The sequence below is a fragment of the Parasteatoda tepidariorum genome, chromosome 9 (assembly GCF_982258835.1).
Source record: "Parasteatoda tepidariorum strain Cologne lab strain chromosome 9, Ptep-v5.0, whole genome shotgun sequence".
Classification (NCBI taxonomy): Eukaryota; Metazoa; Arthropoda; class Arachnida; order Araneae; family Theridiidae; genus Parasteatoda; species Parasteatoda tepidariorum.
The window spans coordinates 20,859,642-20,879,729 of NC_141763.1; the positions used below are offsets into that span (position 1 = coordinate 20,859,642).

Consider the following 20,088-nt stretch of genomic DNA (forward strand, 5'->3'; position numbering starts at 1 on the left):
TATTAATTTGCATAATATCCTATAATTGACATTTGCTGCGAATTTCATTTGATTCTGATGATTCCTTCATGGTGTTGCATTTTCTACAAACAGCAGTTTATATTCATGCAGTTAAAGAAAAATCAAAACTGAATCATATTCGGATGATTTTTTTCCTTCAACTTATGAGAACAGCAAGTTATGGATAATTTAAAAACAGAACAAGTTATAAACATTATATAAGCGCTAATTGCTTAAATTTTTGTATTTGTGACTTGATAAAATGAAGATTAAAGTATTTAGAATAAGATAAAATAATGCATCAAGTTTATCCCAATTACTGCGAAATTAATTAAAAAAATTATTCTTTTTTTTACCAGCTTTACTGCGCTGCTCCCTCTTTATGATTATTCCAGTGTGTCAAAGCCGATCGAAGGCTTTGGATATATTGATCATACAAAGAGCGTAAATTTCCTTATTTGGAAGACCTTTGCCTATGTAATCGTTGCTTTTGTGTCCAGATTTGTTCCGAAGCCATATTGCTTAGTGGTGGTGGGGGTATGAAGATAGGGTTTGAGGCTAGCGTAAATAGCTCTTTCAAATTGAGCTTAGGAAACTTATTGACCGATGATAAGTTGGAATTGTTGGGTCTTTCTTAGGCTTTGTGGAATAAGCATAATTGAGGCAACTCTCCAAGAGTTGGGAATATAATTCATTTTCAGACAGGCATTGAATAAGTACCACAAGGAGATTTATGTGATTTTCAAGAAGAGATTTTAGAATTCTATTATTAATTTTATCGTATCCAACTGCTTTTTTTGGGGATTTAAGTTTCTTTAGGTAGAATTCGATTTTGTCAAAATTAGTTTCTTCAAATTATTCATGTTTTAGCTGTTGGTTTGCATTCATTTTGCTATTTCTTCTTTGAGAGAGGTTTCATTTGTTTTATCTTATTCTGGTTTAGTGTCAATTGGTCGGCTATAGTGTCGACAAAAAACTGTATTGGTCGGTAGTGACGTGAATTAAATTAAGTTTTATTATCGACTATCTAAGTTTCTAATTCTAGAGTAAACTTAGTTATTTTTATTTAGCTCTTAACCCTAACAAAGGTAAGGATATATGAAATTGATTCGAATTACTTTTATTTGATCGTGACATTGCCAATTATTTTATATGAATGTATCCACTTACGATCATCGCCTTAAAACATTTATTGAAGGTTTTCATATATTTTTTGTCATGAGAATCCCCTGTTTCATGGTCTGTCTACACCAGTTTCTATTACTGATGAGTTTCTTGATTTCTGGCGGGAGATTAACGAAAATTGCTGTGAAGTGGTTTGATACTGGCTATTTTATCTAAAGCAGAATTTATTTCAACTTTCAGGTTTTGCATACTTACGTTGATGTCAAATCAATTGCAGTTCGCTGGTCCTTAATCTTGGTGTTGTTTTTAATTAGGATGTTTTGGTAAAGTGTCCAGTTTATTTTTAGTATCTGATTTTCGTTTTTTGTTTTTATGGGATAGACTCTGACGTTAACAATGACTAGCTAATGGTCTGAAGAAAGGTAATTTATTATAGAAGTTTTTTCATGCTTGTAAGCACAGGATCAAGGATGTCAAACTTTTGGCTGTGCATCCTTTGGGGATAAGTTGGTTCCATGAAGTTAATCGTAGTAAAGGAAAGCTTTTTCAACTGTTATTTTCCAGATTTAGTCCATTTCTTCTAATAAGCTTGCAGCTCCATATTGTATATTTAGAGTTTAATTCTCTGATGATGGTGCCAAGATCCGATGAGAATAGTGATTGAATACAGAATAGTCTTTGGTGTCCTTTGGTTTGTTGTAAAGTCAAGTGATTTGTATTAGTTCATTGTTCAGTTCCAAAGGGATAAACACTTGTTCATATCCATTACACTTTGTTTTTGAGAATTCAGAAATAGTTAGACTGTTTTTTGGAATAATAGCAGTTCCCACGCTTTAGTAGGATCTGTCACATCTGTATATGGCATAATTGGCAATTTAGGGTAGATTTATTTGGCAATTCTCATAGAGATTTTGATAATCATTTAGGTGGGTTTCAGTGATGACAATAATGTCCTATGTCCAAGAGGTCGTGTGTTCGATCCATGCCGACTGAAGATTCCCCGTTTAGTAATCTCGTAGAGATAGTTAAAGTTTACAATTTTAAGTGAAGAGTTTCGTAGGGTTAGTTTATTCACTACTGTTTAATTTCAACTTTCGTTACACTATCGACAACGGTATTTTCGATGTATTTGATTATTTATAAAGCGGAATCACTTTTTGTAAATTCCACATTTTTAAAAAAAATTCTTTATCTGGCCATTCCATCGTATTAGATTAACATTTCTAGTTTAAAAAATGACATTACTTTGTTAGAAATGCATTTAGAGAAATAATTTAAGCATGGCTACATTTTGCATGCCTGGATTAGTATACACAGGGTGCGTAGCGTTTTTAAAAAGTGCTTAAAGGTGCTTATTTACGATTTTCGTTTTTAAAAAGCCCTTAAAGGTGATTTTTTTCATTGGGTGTTTTTAAAAAGTGATTAATTTTCCATTTTTCATTCAAAATGGGATTTTTCCTTTACTATGTTGATTTCCGCTTCAAATTATGCAAAAAGACACAGTTCACATTGTTCTTTTCAAGGTTTTCACAATTCATTCAACCCCAATCTATTTCGGCTTATTGTCAATCCGTAGCGTATGAAAACGCCATTCGTTTCACACGATTTAAAATTTCATGATTTTTGACAAATGTCAAAAACAATGCCAAAAGTTTTTTTTTACATGACGGTTAAAACAAGATAAAACCGTCAATTGTCAAAAACTTTCTAACCCTGCCTAATTAATGATATTTTTTTAAAGTGCTTAAAAATATTTTTGAGAGCTTGAAAAGTGCTTAAAAGGTGCTTATTTTTTGTTGAATAATTTGCTTACGCATCCTGATACAGATAAGGTAATGAATTTCCCGTGTTCATTTTTTGAACTTGAGCCTGTATTATGACGTCACATAGGGGAGAGTGGGGTCAATTGTAACCATTTCTAGGTACTTTTGAAAGAGTTACATCACAAAAGATATTTTCACGCTACGTAAGTAATTTTTTTGGTATTAGAATATTATATTGTAACAAAGTAATTTTGTTTAAATAAATAAAAATTATTAACCGAATATGTAAGTGGACACCTTAATTAACATTTCAGAAAAAAAAGATTAGTTTAGTTAATTAACTAGCATTGTTTTTGACAAATGAAGCTGAAATGGCGTCTTGGGGACAATTGTAACAATAAGTAAAGGGACGACTGTAACAGCTGAAAATAAATAATCTTATGCTTACAAACAATTACTTAACTCTTTAAGAACCACCAATAGTTTCCTATATCATTTATATTATGTTGCATGTGCATTATTTTATTTGTCACCTTTCACAGCATAAATTAAAATTTTTAACCCCTTAAAGTTAAAAGTTTAACCCTTTAGGTCTCTGCTCATTATTATTTTTACTCCTAAAATATCACTACTATTTTGATCAATAAAAAAATATATCACAACTATGATAATATGTATAATTAACTATGTTTTAGTTGAATTTATGAACTGTTACAATTGACCCCGTAAGTGGGGACAATTGTAACAAGTGCACGACTGTCGAAAATTGTTAATTACTAATATAATAACATTTAAAATAAGGTTTTTTTTCTTTCTTTCTAGTAGAGAATAGTCTACTTTACTCGTCTGTCAATTAATACTGATAATATATTGGATTTTTTGTTAGTTAAAAATAGTTAAGTAAAAAATGTTACAATTGACCCCACTCTCCCCTACTTAACAATAAATTCGGCTCTTCGTAGAAGGGGAAGATAGAGTTCGGGAAAACCAAACCTTATTGTCGAATGAACTTATTTGTATACGGCTTCGAATTCAACTAAATATATTTATAGGGACCGGGATAGACAAGTTGGTAGGGCACTGGGACCATGTCCAAGAGGTCGTGTGTTCGATCCCCGCCGACTGAAGATTCCCCATGTAGTAAATGGTGACGGATGGAAGTTAAATCTGTCGAGTTCCAAAGTCCTCCATGTTCCCATAACAAATCATACCTCTGGGGGTACTGATCCAGGAGTTTCCTTGTCTTCTGGATTGGTTCAAAATTACAAGGTTACGGAATTGAACATTTGTAGTCGTAAACCCAAAAACTGGACCGGCTGTTCAACGACGGATATAAAATAAAATGTATACATAAGGAGCCGCCATGGCTCAGGGTTAGAGCGTTCGCCTTTCAATGAGGTGAACCGGGTTCGAATCTAGCGATGGCTGTTCGATACGAATCCGCATCCGGCTCGCACCATCCACAGAGCTGACTTGAAATATCCACAGTGTAGACGGATCATGGGTTTGAATCCCTTTGCCATCAGGCTAACCATGGGATGTTCTCGTGGTCTTCTTCTCCATGTAACACAAATGCTGATTAGTTCTATCAAAAAGTCCTCCACAAAGGCAAATTCCTCCCCAATAGTTCCAGAAGTTCCCTTGTCTTCTGGATTGGGTTCAAAATTACAAGGCTACAGAGTTGAACATTAGTAGTCGTAAGCCGAAAAAATTGAGCAGGCTGTTCAACTGCTGTTATAAAACAAAATGAAATGTATTTATAACTAATAAAAGTATTATTAGTTATAAATACATTTTATTCATTAAGTATTTATGATTAAAAAAGATACTATCATACCAGACAAACAGGAACTTAATTTTTTTTAGATAACTAGAAACGCTAAGCTTACGAATTCTCGAGATAGCTTCTCCTTTCTCTTTCTAAGTCGATATTTTTTTAAAAGTCTAAGATCATTTTGTTTATTAAATAATTCATCTTATTTTTAGCAAGCATATTTTTTAATATAACTACGAAATGATAGAATATCTGGGCATTAAAATGGCCACAGTCTGGCAAATGTTTTATGAGGTTATCGAATATATTATAAGCTTTAATTTAACATCAATTTTAAGATTTCAGTTTACCAGAAATATTTAATTTAGAAATATTTTTGGTCAAAATTCAATAACGTTTCTTCCTTTATATCAGTATCTTTGATCTTTATATATATCCGTGTTTCAGTATCTTTGATCTTTTCAGGTCTTTGATCTTTATTTTATCTTTGAACTTTATTTAACAGTTTTTAAATGCTTCTGGAATGTAGCTACCCTGAATTTAAAAAAACAATCACCTTTACTTGAAAAAAAAATTATAGAAGTACAGTACGAGAAAAAAAAATCGGAACACAGTGAATAATTTTTGATCTAATGATCGGATTTTCACAAACTAATTCTAATTGTCAAATTTCATGCCCTGTATCGCATCAATTTTATTATTACATTTTACATTATATTTATAGTGTATGTATATTGTATTTATAGTATCACAAATAATTCTTAAGTTATAAACGATGAGCACATAAACATTTCTATTTATTCTCATAGATTTATATTTTTGTTGAATCTTAGTGAATATAGAAAAATGGAGAGAAAAAAATTTCGAACTTTCATTTAAATTACTGAGTGGATGAACCAGGTAAGGGACATTTTCAGAGTGGCTATAATTAGGGGAAGAAGAAAAATGAAGTTAAAAAATGTGAAAGAAATTTCAAACTTTTATTCAAATTACTGAGTGGATGAACCAGGTAAGTGACATTTTCAGAGTGGCTATAATTAGGGTAAGAAGAAAAATGAAGTGAAAAAGTGTGAAAGAAATGTCAAACGTTTATTTAAATTACTGAGTGGATGAACCAGGTAAGTGACTTTTTCAGAGTGTCTATAATTAGGGTAAGAAGAAAAATGAAGTGAAAGAAATTTCAAACTTTTATTTAAATTACTGAGTGGATGAACCAGGTAAGTGACATTTTCAGAGTGTCTATAATTAGGGTTAGAAGAGAAAAAGTGGTATTCGAACCATGATTAGAAGGAGGGGCTGATATTTACTTGCCTAATTTTATTTTCATTTAAATATAATTTTAAATAAAAACAACTTGCAAGCATTCTTAAAACTAATGTAGGTATGTTAAAATTAAAGTAAATGTAAAACCAATTCTGTTAGATTAAACATACCCAAAATTAATGCAACGACTCTATATTATTTTTCCTGATTAATTAATGTTCCTGAAAATGTCCTGTTTCATCTACCAAACTCTTCACTTGATTTAATATTTTTGTCATAATTAAAAAGACTAACAGTTAAACAAAATCTTAAATATATAAAGAAATATTCGTATCACGATAAAAATCTTAATCATTAAAAATGACTACGTTTTCTACACGCATTAAAACTTTTCGATCGTGTTTTAAGATTTTTAACATAGCAGAATTTGATGTAGTGCTGTCAGTTTCTAGTGCCGTAGTTATGGCAACGACGAACTTGATACTGACCTTGAATATTTAACTTATCGTGAGACTAAGTTAAAAGTAATAAAAAAACAGATTTTAGAGCTTCCTTTTTAAAGAGTACTTTTAATAATAACTTCTTTTTATGATGCTTCTAAAAGTTCTTAAGAAGATATCGTGTTAGTTGAGATTTCTTTGGAAGTTTTACACGCGAAAATCACATTTTACATATAAATTACGGGTATCTAATTTTTGAAATTGAAAGTAAACGTTTCTCTTTATATGTTTTTGTTTAATTGTAGCTATATATTCATTAAAAAAAAACTAATTTCTTTTTTTCTAAAATACAATAAAAAATATAAATGAGAAACGCATTGTTTTGATGAACAAATCAAATTCTGGATTGGGTGTTTCATAATAATTTAATTTAATTGTGTTTGGGAAATTTGGAGGGGGCTGGGTTAAATTTGCGTTATTCTGACCTTTCGTACCAATTAAACTACATTTACTATTTCCCTGCAAAGAGGCAGAAATTCTTATTTTAGAAATGGTGTAAAAAGAGCTTTGTAATGATGAAAACGCAACGAATCGAATGCGAGAAAAATAAATAGAAATTTTATTGTCTTAGCTACTACTTTAATTTTTCAAAAAAAAAATAAATAAATAAATAAAAATGAAACTCAATCCAAAATGCAAATCAACTGGAAAGTTATAATTAATTTATAAAAGTTTCATGTGTAGAAAGAAAAATTTTCGGACTTTGACTAATACCACTTTCTGCAACTGACATTGCTGTCTAGACAAGTGAGGCATTTTTTTCCAATTAAATTTTTTAAGCTTAATCCAATGAAATAGTCATTTGAAATCATCGTTTAGAAGAAATGAGGGTTTAATGTATGGAATATACAATTTTTGACTCATAAAATCATTTACTCATAAAATAATTATGTCATCAAAACTACTAGATCTATCAAATCAATTGTCATTCTTTTTTCAATTTAGTCTGAAAAATACATAATAAATAATGTCTGACTTGTCTATACAAAATTGCCTCAGAATTTTATTGTTACAAATTTCATTTACATAGCATTAATTGCATTTATTATCAGTGATATCACTCTTATAAAATTCCAATTTTTTAAAAACAATGTTTTTTTTTTTTTTAAATACAAGATTATTTTCAATATCATACTCACAATTTATTATTGCAAAATTTAAAACATTTATTATTGGTATATGATAATTTAATTAGAAATTACAAGATTTATTTTAGGACAAATTTATCGTAACATATACTATATAAATTCAAATTTATTAACAACTGGAACAAAAAGCAATATTTTATTAAGAACACACTTTTTATGTACGTACCCCATTATTTTTGCTATAGACCTTAAACGTGTTTTGAATTTTAAATAATACAAGAATCAATTTTGAAAATTAAACATTTAATATCAAGTATAACATTTAGAACATTATTCATTTACATTTCTTAAATTTTAAAAATGTCAATCATAAAAACAATACTACATCTGTTTCCTTCTACACCAGTCAAACCTTACAGGGTGCCAAAAAATATCTGAAATAAAAGAAATAAATAATTATCATGATAACATTTTACCAACACATTTATTAATAAGGGAGATTAAATACCAATTATTTGAAATCAGTTAAGCCTTATCCACAGTCACCTCAAAGACTCTGTATACAAACTGTTTATATATTTATTTTGTTTGTAATTTCATGATGAATGGGATATGGGTCTTCTGCGTGGCCCAGGTGCCCAGCTTTTGTAAAATAAAGTAAGTTAAGCCTTATTCACCAATTATGTCTGTAAATAAGTACCAACGCATATTTTCAAAGACGCCCGGTGGCTGAGCGGAAGCGCTGTCGTGGCACAGGTCCCTGGTTCTATCCTCGGGTCGGGAAAGGTTGACTCAGCCTTTCATTCCTTCAGTGGGTCGATAAATGAGTACCAGGCATGCTTAGGGACTAAACACTGGGGATTCCACGTTCGGCTGACCACCTAACCGGAACATCTGCTTCTGCATCCCAGAGTCCAAGGTCAAGAAAACTGAGATGGGCACAGTAGGCCTTGGCCCTTTATGGGCTGTCGTGCCGCTGAGTAGAGTTTAGTTTAGTTTAGTATATTTTCAAATCATGCCTGTATATAATTATCATATTCAAATTTCTTGTAATGCAAGTAGTTTTTGATTTATGAAGCAAAGAGCTTGACTTTTTTAAAAGCTACCATAATGCTGCTTACACCAAAATGTTTTTAAATCATTGTATATAGTTATTTCATGATGTATGGGATAGGGGCTGCTGCGCGGCCCAGATGCCCAGTTTTGGTAAATAAAATAAAGAAGTAAGTAAGCATTTAAGCCTTCAGGTATCCCTTCGAAACTTATTTCAAGTTTCCCAGACCGTCGCCTATCGCTCATTGTGCAACTACAATGAAATAGAAGCAAGAAAATGTCCATTTATAAGGAGAATTGTATAAAAAAACTTTTTGAATGGTTGTTTGATCAATAAGCTTTTAAGAGATGTTTGGCGGGGAAATTAAAGTTTCTCGAAAAATAATTAAGAAATGGATCTCAATGTTTCTAAAAAGAGTTAAAGAGGAATTGCTAAAGGTTACTAAAAATAAATTGTATTTTTTGGACTACTTTATAAAGTGATCGTATTTAATTTAAACTTTTTTTGAATGCTTTATTTCAGTGTCAATAAATGGAGAAAGAGTCCCATATTAAAAAAGGAAATTTAAAATTTTTTCTCTTTATTCTAAAAACATAAATTTCGCCAGTTTTCTAAAAGAGATCTTTTTTACCTTGAACTAATTATCCTTATTACCTATGTTTCATCAAGCACCACATTCAATTCAATTTAAAAGAACCTCAATAAAAAATTGATTGAAATGGCTAAAGTAATAGATATAAACAATCAAAACTGCATCGTAAATATTTTTTAAAATCGAAATTTAAACCTTTTAAAAGAAAATAAACTTCTATTATAAATTTTTTGAAACATATTTTCCAATTTAAAAATATACAAATATTTTTGAACTTACAGGCACAGTAAACAAAAATTTTTTTTTTCAATTAAAAGTTCGGCTTTTTGATTTTTACAACATTTTTTTGAATACTTCATTTCATAGCTTAGCTGTCTAATTATTAATAATAATTCATTTCATATATTTAGCTGTCTAATATGAATTGTATACTGTTCTCGTTAAGTTAATACTAAGTTAATTAATAAAACTGGATTGGAAAAGATTAATGAACACAAAATAATTTTTTTAAATATTAAAAACTTTTATATTTTATTTTAAACTAATTTAACGAATCATTTTTCCTGCTTGCACCTTATTAGAAGGTATTGTGCAATCATGTTTGTAAAAATTGCAATACCATTAAAAAATTACGCGAATCGAAGTAAATTTACATGGATGTAAAGTGAGGCATATCTCTCTCTCTCTGTATATATATATATATATATATATATATATATATATATATATATATATATATATATATATATATATATATATATATATATATATATATATATATATATATATATATATATATATATATATATATATATATATATATATATATATATATATATATATATATATATATAAGCACAATAAATACAAAAAGAAAAAAGAGAAAAGCGAAGAAAAATTAAGAAAATCGATAAGTTTTACTGCGCATAAGCTGCAATATAGAACTTATAAAAATAAGTTCAAAATGTAGAGAAAACATGAAAAAAATAAAAAATTACAGAATAATGAAAAAAGAGAAAGAAAAAATTATTAAAAAAAAATTCAATAAAAAATCTGGAAATCTTCATCAGCTCACACCATTATGTCCGCAAAAAGGAGTACATTCTAATATTGTATCAATATAACCAAAGCAAAATATATCAATACAATAGTGTGAGGATCACTAAAAAAATGAAAAAAAAAATATCAGGAGGAAAAATATATTTTCCATTGTAAAGATAATTATTAAAAAGACAAAAATTTATAATAAGACAAAAACTAATTTAGATATTATTTTTAAAAAAAACATTATTTTTGACTCAAACAACGCGAAGTCAATGAAAGAAGTTTTTTTTTTTTTTATGCCCATAATGATTCTTGTAAAGAAGAGTTATCCTTCATGAAAATTTTATGAATTCTAGGAAGATATTTGATGAGTGCTTTTCAATCCATTAAATTAAAGAAAGAAGAAAAAAAAAAAAAAACACTTGTATTCTCTCGGGATATGATAAAAGAGAACTATGGATACAGTCCCTGATGCCTGAAAAGATCCTAATAACGGGATGTTTGAAACGCCACCGCACGGCGTGGAAAGGAAAGCACTTCTGATCACTTTCGTAAACAATCTGTTGCTCTCGTTGAAATGTGAAGAACGGGTATTCTCGGATGTTCTTGATATCAACTATGTTGAACACAATTGTGTGAAAGGGGTTTTGATTTGAATTCTTTGATGAGGGTAAGTAAATGGATGCATTTGTTTTTAAAAAATATTTCAAAAAGCTTGCATGAAAGCATTTTTTAAAAAAAAATATTTCTAATTAAAAAAAAAAGAACTAGCGTTGTTTAATAAATAAAAACTTTCGATTGAAGCAGGGTTTGAGGGGGGGGGGAATTATGCATGGGTGAAAGCGAGGCGGAAGAGAAAAAGCTGGTCATGAAATCATTTAAGTTTTAACTTGTTTTTGGAAGGAGTAAATCTATGCTTTTTTAATAAACTACTCAAATTTATATATATATGCTATAATTGTAAAAAAATATCGGTAGTTACAGAAATTTAATGTTTCTCAAAAAAAAAAAAAAAAAACTGTTAGATTGAAATGCCTTTTGTACTAGTTTTTGCTCTTTTCCGTCTTGGTATATATACGCTTTCAGCCCTGAAATTATGTTGAATTACTCATATTTATGAATGAAATTAGAAAATAAGATACTACATTAATCAATATATATATATTAATTAATGAAGTATTCGTACGGCGGAGAATGATTTGGATTTTAATTTTCGATTCGTTGTAAGCAACGGTATGTTATAAATGTTAAAGGCTGAAATCTGCGATGCATTTTACTTCACTTTTTAAAAAAATATTTTCTAGTGGTAACAAAATTTAAATAATTTTAGTATTTTTCAGTTTACGTAATTTTTCCACCACTGCTTATCAAAAATTCAAAGTATCATATCAAAGCAGAATATAGTTATCTCGTGGTCACGCTATGAAAAAGTAAGCGTAATTATCCTCATTCTATAGGCTATACTGTTTAATTCTCTACGAGTATATTAAAGCAGAAAAGAAAGCGGAGCAGTTGGCATCCCTGTATTTATGTATTAAAATTATCTTTCGCTTTATTTTTAGAATCTTATATTTGATAGTAATAGAACTAAACTTTCTAAATTCATGAGGGCTTTCAAAACCCTAAAAAGTGAAAATAATTTTGCTGCCGTGTAATAAACAACGTAAGTGTTTCGCGGTTGTTTCAGAGAGAAGTGGCTTGACAATTTTTCTCTTTCTGTTGATAATGTAAAAATAGAATTTCAAGAAAACAGATAGTTTTTGGTTGAAATATGTATGCCAATTAAATAAAAATCTCAAGTTTGAATATTTGCCGTTTACTTTTTTGTTTGTTTTTTTCTTCCTTTTTTTCAATTGCACGTCAGTATGGGTATTTTTAATTCTTTTGGAGGAACAACTACATATTATTTTTCTGAGAAAATATATCTTTGTGAAAATTCTATGAATCCAAATCTCAAAATGAAAATATATCTTAAAAAATTTGTGAAAAATTACAAAAAATGACAAAATAATGATTCGTTGAATTGTCGTAATTATCAGCAGTTAAAAATATAGAGAAAACATGGAAAATAATGTAATAAAGATGAATGGAAATAGAAAAAGAAAAATTATTGAAATAAAATAATTTTTTAAAAGGTTAAAAAAAAATTTTATTTAAAAAAAAACCCGGAGAAACAAAATAATGAAAAAATATAATGTCGTCTTCAGCTGACACGATTTTATCAGTAAAAGAAGTGCGGATATAATCGTGTGAGCTGAGAATTTTTTTTGAATAATTTTTCTTCTTCTTACTTCGTTAATCTTTATTGTATTATTTTCCAAGTTTTCTCTACATTTTTAACTTATTTCATGACTTCGCAGCTTATGCGCAATAAATAAAACTTATTAATTTTCTTAATTTTCATCGGTTTTCTCATATATATATATATATATATATATATATATATATATATATATATATATATATATATATATATATATATATATATATATATAAAACTAATGTTATATCACAGAGCAACAATAGAAAGCTGGATGTATTCTTAAAATTTTATAACGAACGTTACGAGTGTAAGAAAACATTTAATTATTCAATGCAATTATTATTATCACTATATATTGTATTGAAAAGAAAGTTTGCAGGAAAACTTACCGTTAATAGTTATGTGAATGTAGAAGTGGTATCTGAAAAAAAAAAAGAAACGATGTTTTTGCTAGCATTAAAGTAAATTTACTACGACTAGATACTACTAATTTACTACTGCTAAAGTAAATTAACTAGCAAATTTAATAACAGGCTCTGTTATATATCCATATATAACATATCCACATATTACACATTATCCATACGTTGCATGTTTGCATATCCACACTAGCCCCATATAGTCATTATTTGTTCTTTTAAGCTCATTATTTGTTAATTAAAGAAAGACATATAAAAAGTGACTTTTAAAATATGTAGTAAGCATCTTCATTCATAACATAATTACTCCTATCATTAAAATCGTTGAATAAAAATAGTCCCATGTCGCAATTAGAACAAAAATTAAGAGCTTACTTTTCCATCATAAAAACTTAGTTCGTTTAATTGACTTCGTCACAATCACAACATTAAAAATTATTTCTTAACAATTATGTTTCGTGTTGCAACTACGCAGGGAAATGTAATATAAATTTGCCAATCTGCTAAAATTTCAGGAGAAATTTTGAGTGATAAATAATAAAAAATATTTTGTTTGCTTACACCAGCAGTTCTCATTAAGTGTTCCGCGAAACACTAAGGTTCCCAGATTTTCAATTTTTTTTTATACCAGTGACGATTTCTGAAATTTGTTATTATGTTTATAACCTAATAATAATACATTTACTATTTTATTTATTGAATTTTTGAATTTTTTTTATTAATATTAAAATAAAATATAAAAAGGAAATTTTCTTCTTCAAATATTGATAAATAGAATAAGTTACGAAAAGGACATGAATGCATAAAAGATTACATTAGTATTTCCCAACGAACTTCTCACCTGAAAAAAAAAATTTACCAAACTTAATAATAAAGAGATAATTGTTTTCCTGATAATCGTTCCTTACGCCACCAGAAACCATAAATCAGTTTAAATAAATAATCCCAAGAAACTGAAGCAGCAAGATTATTACTTAATTAAAAACTACATTCGCTTCAAAAATATAAAAATTGAAAATAACAGTCGACATAATTCAAGCGCTCAAAAACGGACGCACATTTTCCAGATTTGTCGTACGTGAATGAGACGAAACGGAAAGGATTTGAAATAAAAAACGTAAATTTGCTAATGAAAAATAAAGGTGAGAAACAAAACTAAGCCGCGATAGCTAAAAGAAAACAAAAAGATAAAAAGCAGAAAAAAAAAACCCCACAGTGGACGAGTTGGGCAAATCCAACGCCTCCTACAACTGAAAGCCTCTACACGGTTTTTTGTAGGTAGTCCGATCAGACCACTAAGAAGTGAAAGAACGATTTAATATGAAATCTATTAAAAATTAGAAAGTGGTAGCAAATATATGTCTAAAATTTCTTTAATTTATGAATATAATTGGCTTGTTATATTTACTTGTCAACCACTACAGATTCAATTCTCAAATATATATGTAAATTTCTCACTAGTACTTTTAAAATAGAATTTGGGTTCATGCGCACCAGTGGTTCGCTTTTTAAATAATCTGCGCAGACTACTTATAAGAAACTGTGTGGAGGCTTTCTGATGCAGGAGGTGATGGCAAATCAGGCAAAAATGCATTTCCACTCGTTACGGAGAGTTGGTGAGAAACAAATGACGTAACAAGGGAATCAGCATTCAAATTAAGAAAATAAGATTCCAGGGAATCAAGATGAGCTGATGTGACTGGGGCGAGGATAATTTCGGCGTTGTCGAAATTGAACATAAATCAGCTTATTTTATTCCTTTTCAACTTATGTTTACAGCAAAACGTAATTCAGTAATAGAATAGATATCTCTCCAGACCAAGAAAGACAGATCATACCTGATTGAAGTTTTATGTTTGAAAGAATTAAGAAAGAGTTTTATATTCCACATTAAATATATTCAAAATTTTGACAGTGTCAGATAGACAAGGGTACAGAGATACCAACTTGCTCCTGGACAGTGCGGATAAGTATTTTCGAGTGGTAGTTTTTTAATGTATGATTCATGGTTTAGTAAATTTTATTTATTAGGTTTTTACTCATCACTACTTCAAAGTAATTCAAAGGCTTATATGATATGCCACTTTGTTGCAATTAAGTCAACCAAAAATGTTCATTATCCCAATGCCAATGGTTAAAATACCTTGTAATCAAGAGCGAATTCACTTGGAATGATCGTATCAAATGCACAACAGATAACGCAAAGGCAGCAATAATAGCCATACAACCATTAATGTTATGATCAGAATATGTCACTTAAACTAAGGAAGCTACTATATACAGCAATAATCTGCCCAATACTCACCTGCCTGGACAACGATACCTCAACATTTACTGTAGAAATTAAACTAATGATAAAGCAAGATCCTTAGAAAAATAACCTGTGCCAGATAAATCCGGAATACCAATATACACGCAGACTTCAAAATACCAACACTATCGCAGCATAATACACAAACTAAACGCACATTTTTTGATAAAGCCATTGAATGTAAAAAAGCAAATTTTAATGAAATCTTTAACACTAGGTTTACGGACCTTTCTTATATACCCATCTCTACGAACGCGCGTCAATTTGACGCATGAACGAATACAGCACTTTACAGAGATGCCAGTTCGCGACAGCAAATATATATTTTAAAGTGGTAGTTCATCAATTGTGATTCTTGGTTTAATGAATTCAGTTTAGTAGATTTTTATCCACCTCTGTTTCTAAATAATTCGTAGGCTTATATAATTCACCACTTCATTTATGCAACATTTAATTAGTAGTTGTTTGCAGTTTTTTAATTATTTTGGCGTATCCGAAGCCGTTGGCATCTCTGCACTTAGAAAGTAATGTAATTATATACTATAAGAAAAAAAAAATGAAAATATGAGATATGTATTTATGAAATATTCTAGTATTTTATTTTTCGATACTCGAACTAAGCAACTGGAATCTTCAAAATCTGACACTCTGACATCAATTGACCTGCTGCGTTTATTCTTTCTATTATTGCTTATCGGCAACAGTTGTTCATCGCTTGTTTCATTTGAGATAACGATATCGGATAACGGATCGAAGTATTGTCGGTACATTCCTATTTATTATTGATCTGATGTTTGCATGTTTACTCAAAATTTTGTCTAAATTACGATCGCGTTAATTTGATTCATATCCGTAGAGATAGGTATACCACAAAGAAAATTTCAATGTTTCAACGCTCTTGAAGAAAATAGGCTTCAATATATACTTACCACAATTAATGGATAAAAGTCATTGCAAGAGATAAAATAAAAATTCAAACGGGTTTTGTAATTTTTCCTACAAAACTCGAAATGCGTCAAAATGACGCGTCCCGTAAACCTAGTGTTAAATTTGAAAATTATAGCAAAGATAAATACTACAGACCAATAACTGCACATTTCTCCTCCGACGCCTCATATCATAACTATCAAAACAGATAACTACATCAACCTTTCTGAAAATATCGTTTCCTCATGCTGATACAACTTCAACTTCAAACAAACATAGTTTAGAGCAAACTGCTCAATTTACCTTTTGATTCCTCTTTAGTTATTCAAGCTAAGTCCTTGAAACATTCATAAAAACAACCCCACTTCCTGCTTACTTCAATGCTCGACACAACTCTGTACAACTTCAAACAAACATAGTTTAGAGCAAGCTGCTCAATTTACTTTTTGATTACTCCTTAGATATTCAAGCTAAGTCCAGTGTTGCCAGATTGGGCTACAAGTAGCGGATTGGGCTACTTTTAAAAGTCCCCGCTACTGAAAATTGAATTTTCGCTACTTGCTACTTTTTGGGCTACTTATTATTTTTCGAACGCTACAAATCTTAAATATTCGCTACTTTTTTTCCTTACTGAAATACATATATATATATTAATTTTTTCCCTTCCCATTATAAAATGATTCTGAAAGTTTGCAGCTTCTTTACCATTTTTAAAAAGGACATTTTTGTTGTTGTTACTGAAAACGTTCTCGCTTCAGTTTTGGATTCTTGATATGTTTTACTGATGGAGTCTATAATCTTTCCATGTTTATGTTTCAAATCGTAGACTCAAGAAATCGCAAAGATATATATGGAAAAATGCACGGAGAGTATGATGGAGAAAATGTTTTTTAACTCCAACTATTATTAATCGTTTATCTTCTGGAGAAAAAAAATCACGTTACTCGCTTTGAAACTCAGAAAAATTAAATCCAGAGTCATTTTACCTGATGAATGAAAATAGTTGTTGTGAATGACAATGAGTTTCCAAAAAATATCGTACTGTTAAATGCTTTTTAATGAATTCATTTCACTTTTGTAAATCACGATCTATTCACAGTTGCACGAAAAATAGGAAAATGTTTATATTTCTCTAGAGCAGGGATGGGCAAACTACGGCCCGCGGGCCAACTGTAGCCCGCCGGAAGGTTTTATCCGGCCCGCGGATATAATTTTAATTTGCCGATCAGTGGCAATATACATAAACAATATACATCCATTTTCTTGTCAACTATTTAAAATTATTTCTGTTTTTCCTTTTTTAACAAAGTACTGATGACCTTTTTACTTTCTCTATTTTTGTTCTACAAAACATAAATTGATGGAAATAGTTAGCACAGACAGCTTCAATTGGTAAAATGTTGAAAGCAGAAGTTCTTCATAGAATAGTCTTAGATTGGCTCTAACTAGCGTTTGTCTTTCTCGAGGAATCTAATATAGGTAAATTGTACTTCACATTTGGCAGACTACGCATTTTAAGATCCAACGAGCGGACAATCTAACAATCATCTGAAGCAGTTGTTTCTAAATATGCCAAAGTTTTACAAATCATTAGCAAAAGCTAGTTTCCGAAATTTAATATTTCATGCCCAGAAAATCAGCTCTATGTTTGCTTAATCTTATATATGTGAACAAGAGTTTTCAACTTTGAACCTTAGAAAGAATCATTTCAGAAGTGGACTAACAGAAAAGCATTTAGCCATGTTCCGTAAAATAGGCACATCTCGCTTCGAACCTTAATATAAGGAACTTTTAAAAACGAAATCGCAATTTCATTCATCTCACTAAATATTTAAATTAAAACTTGTATATCGCTTTTTTTTTTTAAATTTTAAAAGTTTTATTTGTCCCACCAAACATTTTTTTTCTCGATTTTTGGCCCTCGACCAAAAAAGTTTGCCCGTCCCTGCTCTAGAGCTTAGATTTGCCCGTTGTAAATGATGAAATTATTTTTTTTTAAAGGAAGCTATGATATGTATTGCTATGGTTACAGTTATTATTTTTCACCTCATTTTGCCAAATATGCAATAAATAAATGAAACAAATAAAAATTAAATTTTGGATAGTTATCATATTAAAATAAAATTCGTATTACCAAACGCAAATGATAATCAGAATTGGCATCAAGGAGAACGACATGAAGAAATATTTCATAGAAGGCCAAGGCCCACCCAATGATGACGATGAAACGCAAAAGATGGATTTTGTTTTTAAAACAAAAATATATACTATGAAATTTCAAATAATAATTAACTATAACAATGAAATTATGAATAAAAATGACGAAGTTAATTGAAACATAATGCACTTAGGGATCAGGAAAACTGAATAACGACAATTTTTTTAATTCGAAATTGTCAACATTTTAAACCTTTCGAAACATTTATAGTAATTGCAAAATAACTAGGAAAGATAATTACTTTAAATGATAAACACGGTAATGTATATGCTGCGTGTTATAAAAGGAGTTTAGAAAATTATTAAAGCTACTACAGTGAAACTATCGTAAACTGATCAGAAGTGGAACTACAATTTGAAGGTTTTATAAGAGAAGTCATCTTATAAAAATGATAATAAATTGTTTGTACCAGTTTTGCACTTGATCATCAAAATCTTAGATAGGTGATTAACTTATAGAGATGGTCAACTTAACAGATTTCACTGTGCAAGTAAAGTAATCACAGCAACTAAGGCGAGCTACGAGAAAAGAAAATATATATACGAGCATTTAGTGCAAATCTATGTTTTTATCATTGTTTTTTTTTTTTTTGACTTTACAACAGATGTTACGGCTACTATAAATGAAAAAAAATTAGTTAAAAATATTTGTTGCTTCGTAGACGCTTTAAAATACTGTTTCATACGTGGTCCAAATCAAAATATTCATTTGTTCACTAAATTACTATCAAAACTATTCTCAATCGAGTTTGAAACAATTATTGATACTGTTACAAAGAAAGTCATATTTCTCATCTGCGAGCTGAATGTTTGTACTTTGTACTGTTTCGAACTTCAGAGCAGAAATGATTAAATAAATTATTTTGCTTATCAAAAAAAGATTTTTTGCCTTTTATTTTTAAATACACACAGATGTAGGCCTATGAAGTTGAACTTTTCTGAATTTCTTGTTGGAGATTGGGTCCTAGTTAGGTGTTATTTTTAATTTCCTCGAAACGCAAGATAATTTTTATTAAAAAAAAATTAGCTAGTGAGAACATTTTTATGTGCGAGTAATTAAGGTTCTTGAGGTTGGGGAACGAAGCGAGCTGAGGTCGAAACCTCTTAGTATTCTTATGCAGCTTAAAGACCGCACCAACATTAAAATGTCGAAGACAGTTCCGACTGATTTTTACACATAAAAAAGCTGGAAAAAAACGAGCTAGCCAATGTTATTATAATTTTAGTGTTTTCTGGCAAACGGCGCTGTTTTACAGAAATATAGCCAAATAAATTAGTGCAGTAAATAAATTTATATATATATATATATATATATATATATATATATATATATATATAGCACAATAAAAACAAAACCGAACTAAAAACGGAACCAAAAAGAAAACGGAAGTAAGGTAATAGTAGATAATATTAAATATTTTTTTTTTTTTTTTTTTTTGAGGTATTAAAAATTATGTTTTTTAAATACTTTTAAAAAATATTGTAAATAATTTTCTTCTCTTGTCATTATTTTTTATTTTTTTCTCAATTTTTTTTGCTTATTTTATGAGTTCTATATACTTGCAGCTAATGCGCAGTTAATAAAACTTATTAATTATTTTCGTTTTTCTCTTTGTTTTTATTGTGCTATATATATATATATATATATATATATATATATATATATATATATATATATATATATATATATATATATATATATATATATATATATATATGATTTATTTTTGGGCTACAAAATGTTCGAA

The 20,088-nt window shown here is 29.3% G+C and overlaps 1 protein-coding gene across 2 annotated transcripts in view; it reads left to right on the top strand.

The window, feature by feature from the left end:
• The first annotated feature begins 10,738 nt into the window (after positions 1–10,738).
• The window catches only part of LOC107439993 (Na(+)/H(+) exchanger protein 7), a 256,310-nt gene continuing 246,960 nt past the window's right edge, over positions 10,739–20,088 (top strand). For both annotated transcript variants that reach the window (XM_087151009.1, XM_087151011.1), the window contains exon 1: positions 10,739–10,873. The gene's annotated coding sequence lies outside the window, so the exon portion shown is untranslated. The remainder of the gene's footprint in view (positions 10,874–20,088) is intronic.